Below are 6,885 nucleotides of genomic sequence, written 5' to 3' on the forward strand. Positions count from 1 at the left end.
GATAGGGGAATGACCCCTAACTTACCTCTAAGATACAAAAATGCATCCTTAGGTAAAGGTTTTGTGAATATGTCAACAATTTGTTCCTTTGTATGGACATATTCTAATTTGATCTCCTTGTCTTGCACCAATTCTCTGACAAAATGATATTTTATTGCAATATGCTTGGTCTTGGAATGCATCACGGGATTCTTAGATATGTTGATTGCACTAGTATTGTCACAGAACATGACAACTGGTTCTTTGATGCCCATCTTCATTCCTTGCAATAACTGCTTAAACCAAACAATATTTGAATAGTTTACTACTACAGCAACATACTCTGCCTCTGCTATAGATTGGGATGTACAATTTTTCTTTTTGCTTGTCCAAGAAACCAAGATTTTTCCAAGAAAGAATGCTCCTCCACTTGTGCTTTTTTTGTCATCAAGGTTTCCTACCCAATCAGCATTAGTAAACACTTTCAAATCTAAATTACCTCCAAATTTGTACCATAAGCCATAATCTTCAGTTCCTTTCAAATATCTCATTATTCTTTTGATTGCCATCAGATGAGTTTCTCTTGGTTTTGCTAAAAATCTTGCAATAATACCAACTGCAAGGGCAATATCTGGCCTGGTATGAACTACGTATTGTAATATTCCAATCATAGATCTATACAATGTTTGATCTACCTCTTTGGATTCATCATCTTTGGTAAGTTTCAATCTAGTACACATAGGAGTTCCAACAAGTTTACAGTCCTCCATACCAAACTTTTTCAATATCTCTTTGATGTATTTTGATTGAGTGATGTAGATGCCATTCTTATTTTGTTGAATTTGGAGACCAACAACAAATTTTATTTCACCAAACATAGACATTTCAAATTCTTTGTTCATTTGTTCTGAAAATTCTTTGCAAAGATCATCATGCCCTGTGAAGACAGTATCATCTACAAATATTTTTGCCAGGACAATCTTATTATCTGGTCCTTCCTTTATATACAAGCTACTGTTATCATTAGTTCTTTGAAAACCAATCTGAATAAGATAGTTATGAAATCTTTCATACCATGCTCTAGGGGCTTGTTTCAGACCATACAATGCCTTGTGTAATTTGCAGACCATGTTCTTTTTATCTGGATCAACAAAACCTTTAGGTTGTTCAATGTAAACCTCTTCATCCAGTATTCCATTGAGGAATGCTAACTTGACATCCATCTGATAAACTTTGAATCCTTTGTGAGTAGCATATGCAAGTAAGATTCTGACTCCTTCCAATCTTGCAATAGGAGCAAAGGTTTCTCCATAATCTATGCCTTCTTCTTGAGAGTATCCTTTGCATACTAATCTAGCTTTGTTTCTAGATACTTTACCATCTTCAATCAACTTGTTTTTGAATACCCACTTGGTTCCAATTACATTCTTATTTTTAGGTCTAGGTACTAGAGTCCATGTCTTGTTCTTCTCTATCTATTCTATTTCCTCATTCATTGCCTCAATCCAACTATCATTTGTCAATGCATCTTTAATGCTTCTAGGTTCAAAATCAGCAAGTAAACAAGTATTTTTCAGCTTGCTTCTTGTCATGGTTCCTTCAGACTTGTCTCTAATGATCTGATCTAGTGCATGATGTCTTCTGACATATTTAGCTAATATAGGTTCTTTTCCTCTTGAATGAGTTTCATTGCTATCTCCTTGTGCTTCAATTTCATGTTCAGGTTGTTCTAGCTCAGTAAGAATTGGCTCGAGTGCTTCAAACTCAGTAGATACTTTCTTGGTAATGTTTGAATTTTGTTGTGGCTTGGTTTGAACTTTTTGTAACTCAATTACTGATGACTCAGGAGTTGAGGATTTTTTGAGTGAACGGTATGCTTGGTATAGTATCAAGTTCAATATAAAAAAATCTTCTGTAATCTTTAGGTACCTTTTTGCTTTCTTCCTTAGATTTGTCTGCAAACTCATCAACTTTCACATGTGCACTTTCTATGACTTTGTGAGTGGATATATTTAAACATCTATATGCTTTGCTTTTGCAAGAATATCTTAAAAATATTCCTCCATCACCTTTTACATCAAATTTACCTTTTCTAGATTCTTTCAAAATATAACATTTTCTTCCAAATACTTTCAGATAACTTACATTGGGTTTGTAGCCATACCATAATTCATAGGGAGTTTTGAATGAGTCCTTTTTCAACTGTACTCAGTTTAAGGTATGAACTGCAGTGCTGATGGCTTCCTTCCAGTATTTGATAGCAATGTTCTTTTCTATCATCAGGTTTCTTGCACAATCCATGATGGATCTATTTCTTCTTTCAGCTATTCCATTTTGTTCAGGAGTTCCTGGTGCTGAAACCTGTCTTTTAATACCTTTTTCAATGCAGAAGTTGTTGAATTCATGTGAGATGAATTCACCACCTCTATTTGACCTTAAACATTTTAGTCTTTTTCCCCTTTCTTTTTCTACTCTTGCTAAATACCATTTGAATTTCTCAAATTCTTTTGAGTTATTCTTTAGATACATGACAGACATCATTCTTGAGTAGTCATCAACAAAAAGAATGAAAAACTTTTCTCCAGTATAGCTTTCTATTCCAATGGGTCCACATAAATCAGTATGCACAATTTCTAATATATCTTCAAACTGATAGTTCTTACTTTTAAAACTAGTCTTTCCCATTTTACCAATCTGACAATTCTTGCATAGACCAACCTCAGGTTTCTTAATGTTAGGAATGCCTCTCACTTTCTTGAATTTTCTTATTTTTACCAGATTATCAAAATTGACATGACACAACCTTTTATGCCATAACCAAATTTCTTCAATTTGAGCAATAAAACATGAGCATTCACCAAGTTCTAGATAAAATAAGTTACCTTTAGTTTGGGTGCCAGATCCTATCAGCTTTCCTTGCTCATTCAATAGTCTTTCCTTTCCATGCATGAATTCCACCTTGAATCCAGTATTGAGTAATTGTGCCACACTTAGAAAATTATGTTTAAGACCTTCAACCCAATAGGAATTATTTCATACAAGTTCTTTGGTTAACAAGATTCTTCCTCTTCCTTTTATGAAACAAGGTTCATTATTACCAAACCTTACACTGCCACCATCATAGTCTTCAAACTGATCAAACTTAGTTTTATCACCAGTCATATGATGTGAGCAACCACTGTCTATAATCCATGTATCATTCTTACTTATATGAGAAACAAGTGCCATTTTATCTTCTTCATCACTATCAAAATCATCTTTAACGACAATATAAACAATTTCATCCTCACTATTATCAAAATCTTTAGAATTTTCAGCCATGAAGCATGATTTCTTACCTTTGTTCTTGGATGATTTGAAGTCTTTCTTGCCATTCCATTTCTTTTCATCATGGTTTTTCTTGTTTGGACACCTTGCTGCAATATGACCAATTTCTTCACAAGAAAAATAGATTAGGGGAACTTTACCTTTGTATTTTCCTCCTCCTCTAGAATATTTCTTTGCTAGTAGAGCTTCAATCACTTCGAGGTCACTGTCTAAACTTTGGCTTGATTCATTTTCACTTTCTGACTGAGATTCCTTCTCCTTTTTGTTTTTCTCCTTGAGTGAGAGCTTGGTTTGAAATGTTGATTCAATGTTCTTGGAAGATGGAACATAGTTGTCAAAGTTATCTAGTTCAAATGCAGTTAGTCTTCCAACTATGACCTCAAGATTTATCTGATGATTTGCTTCACACCTTCTTTCCTTAATTGCAAAAACTTTGATTGCATAAACAAGAAGCAAGGTTTTGAGAACTTTTCTTATAACTGTTTCTCCTTTGATATCACCTCCAGATGCTCTGATCGCACTCACACATGCTTTAACTCTTTCAACATACTTTGCAATGTTTTCATCCTCTCTCATCCTCATTTGATCAAATTGTCCTCTTAGACTTTCTACTTTTGCTCTTCTCACATTATCATCTCCTCCATAGATTTCTTTTAGCTTGTTCCACATCTCAAAGGCAGTTTTGCAGTCCTTAATGTCATCAAATTCTTCATAACTGAGAGTGGATGCTATGTCTATCATCATATTGTTGTGAGTCTTCTTTTCAGCAATGTCATTGACAGACAATGTGCCAGGAGGTTCTTCATATTTTTCTTCAAGGTATTTTAGTCCAGTATCACCAACAGTAGCTAGATGAAGTCTCATCAATCCTTGCCATGCAGAGAAGTTATCTCTATTGAGTTTTGGAATTTCTCTTTTGTAAGACATCTTGATCTTTGGCTTAGATCCTTGAAATCTCTTCTTGCAAGCACCAAATGCTCTAATACCAATTGTTGGAAATGAGAATAGAGTAACTGAGAGGGGGAGGGGGTGAATCAGTTACTCCAAAAACTTTCATAGTCCCTAAGATGTCTAAATATCTCCTGGATCTGATTAATATGAAGTGCTAAAACTTGATAATGCAGAAAATGACAAATATTAAGAACTGATATGTTATCATGCACAAAGCAATTTAGCAATTAAGAACACATGAGACACCAGATTTAACGTGGAAACCCAATATGGGAAAAACCACCAATGTAACTAGATACTATTTTTCACTCTTCTAAAGTGAGCCCTATTAGGAGCCAACCTTGTTAAAGGTTACAAAAACACACTGTTAGATGTGACCCTATTAAAGGATTTAATCACCCTGTTAGGAGTGGCCTTGCTAGAGGTCTTTACAACAATTCAACTGAACTGTCACCTTGTTAGAGGATTTATTGAATGGCTGTTAAACCAACTCTATTAAGAGATTTTGAATTCACTGTTACAGTGGTTAGAAAGCAACAATGAAGTGACCTGAAATAAGGTACAACTTATATTTGTTGATTGTAGATCTCTGTTATGCTTGGCTGGATCCTCACTGATCAAATACAACTTTACAATTCCTTCAACACATCTGATCCTTCATCAAACTTTTCTCAACATTTGCCTTATCATTTCATACTATAATTCGCATTCATAACTTCCTTTTTGATCTCACACATTTAATTCATAACTAGAATGACCATATATACCTTTTAGATTATCTAAGTCAGCTCGAATCACTGACTAAACAAATAATTGCAATAGTCGGCTAGAAGTAATTAATTTGCAAATCCCTATACTGGCCGACCCTACACGGTAATTTTTGTAAGAAAATAATTCTTGTGTTGACCGATTGAGCTCAGTGAATATGGAAAATTTTATGACAATCCTTTAATCACCGGGAGAACTTGGTAAGTACTAAGTTTCCTGAGATAACCGAGTGAGCTCGGTGGAAACTATCCTTTGGAGATCGAGTGAAGCTCAGTTAACACTGACTTCTCCATAATTCCTTTGATGACCGAGTGAGCTCGGTGAAAACTTCCCTTTGGAGACCGAGTGAAGCTCGTTTAATATTGACTTCCTCATTTCCTTCGTTGACCGAGTGAGCTCGGTGATCACTATTTTTCATCTTTCCTTTGTTTGACTGAGTTAGCTCGGTTGACACTATCTTCCACATTTCTTTTGATGACCAAGTGAGCTTAGTTGACATTGTAGATTGCATTACAGACTGTCTGAGCTTGGTGAATTTGAGACTAATGACTGATATGAAATTTGTGTGACATCAAGGACAATATTATCCAACACATCTACTATCAAAATATAGGGTATATAAAACTAGCATCAAGCAACTTGTATAATTCAATTTTAACTATTTCTCTAAGTCTTGGATTAATCCTCCTCTAGGTTGATGAAGTGGCAAGAACCCTTCATTGATATATATTCTATGAGTGCATAATGTAGGACTTAACCCTTTCATATCCCCATAGTCCCATGCAAAATCCTTTTCATATTTTTGAAGAAGCTCTATTAATTGTTTCATCTATTTGGGAGGCAGTTTGTTATTGACATGGAAATTATGACATCTTGACAACTCAATAGTAGATGTGAGATCAATCATAGCAGCTTCATAGATTGGACTTGTATCTAGTTCATATGGTAGAAGCTGATGGATAATGTCTAACTCCTTGGACAGAAAATAATTCTCATTAAATTCCTCATATGTAGTTAGTTCAAACAAAGAACTATTAGATATATCCTTTTCTACCACACAAGTATTATTAAGAATACTCTAATTTACTGAATCATCCTCCTATAGCTTTAGAAAAGACTATTTATGTAACATCATAAGCCATGCTATAGAGTTTAACTCTTCCTCTCCATCCCCTAAATTTGGCCATATAGGTGTGCTTAAATCTAGTTGGGGTTGTGTTGGAGGATACGAGACAAATTTTCTTCATTGCCTATCCATCTAATATGGTCATACTCCTTGACCTACAACTTATATTTGCATTGACTTTAGCTAACCATGGTCATCCTAAAATGATAGGGTAACTAGCTAAATTTATTTTGGGGGAAAAATCATGAAATCTACAAGGTACTCTAGAGAGTCTAGGGTTACTACTATGTCTTCTATCATCCCATTAGAAGTGATAATAGAACTAACTGCAAGTTGAAGAATTTTTGGGGTAGCCCTTAAGCCTTCTATATTCAACTTTTTTATAGTATATGTGGTTATAATAATTATAGCAGCACCAAGATCAATCAAGGCATTTTTAACAAACTAGTCATTCATAATCACATTCACAACTAGACTTCCTAGATCAAAATATTTAAGAATAACCAATTTTTCTAACATAATATCAGCAAATTGTCCTATAACATGGACTGTGGTTGGGTCCTTTTTCTTTCTCCTAGGATTTTTTAGATAGGCTTATCCAATGGCTTTGCCATAAATAGGAACATCTTTAATAGTTTGGAAGAAAGGAATTTGGACATGCATGTTCTTTAGCTAATCAATGATCTCAAAGGATTGATCCTCTATTTGTGTAGGTTTACTTTGTATGAGCTTTT

This window comes from Cupressus sempervirens, chromosome 5, assembly GCF_028749045.1.
Source record: "Cupressus sempervirens isolate cs-2001-9-10 chromosome 5, ASM2874904v1, whole genome shotgun sequence".
In the NCBI taxonomy this organism is placed as follows: Eukaryota; Viridiplantae; Streptophyta; class Pinopsida; order Cupressales; family Cupressaceae; genus Cupressus; species Cupressus sempervirens.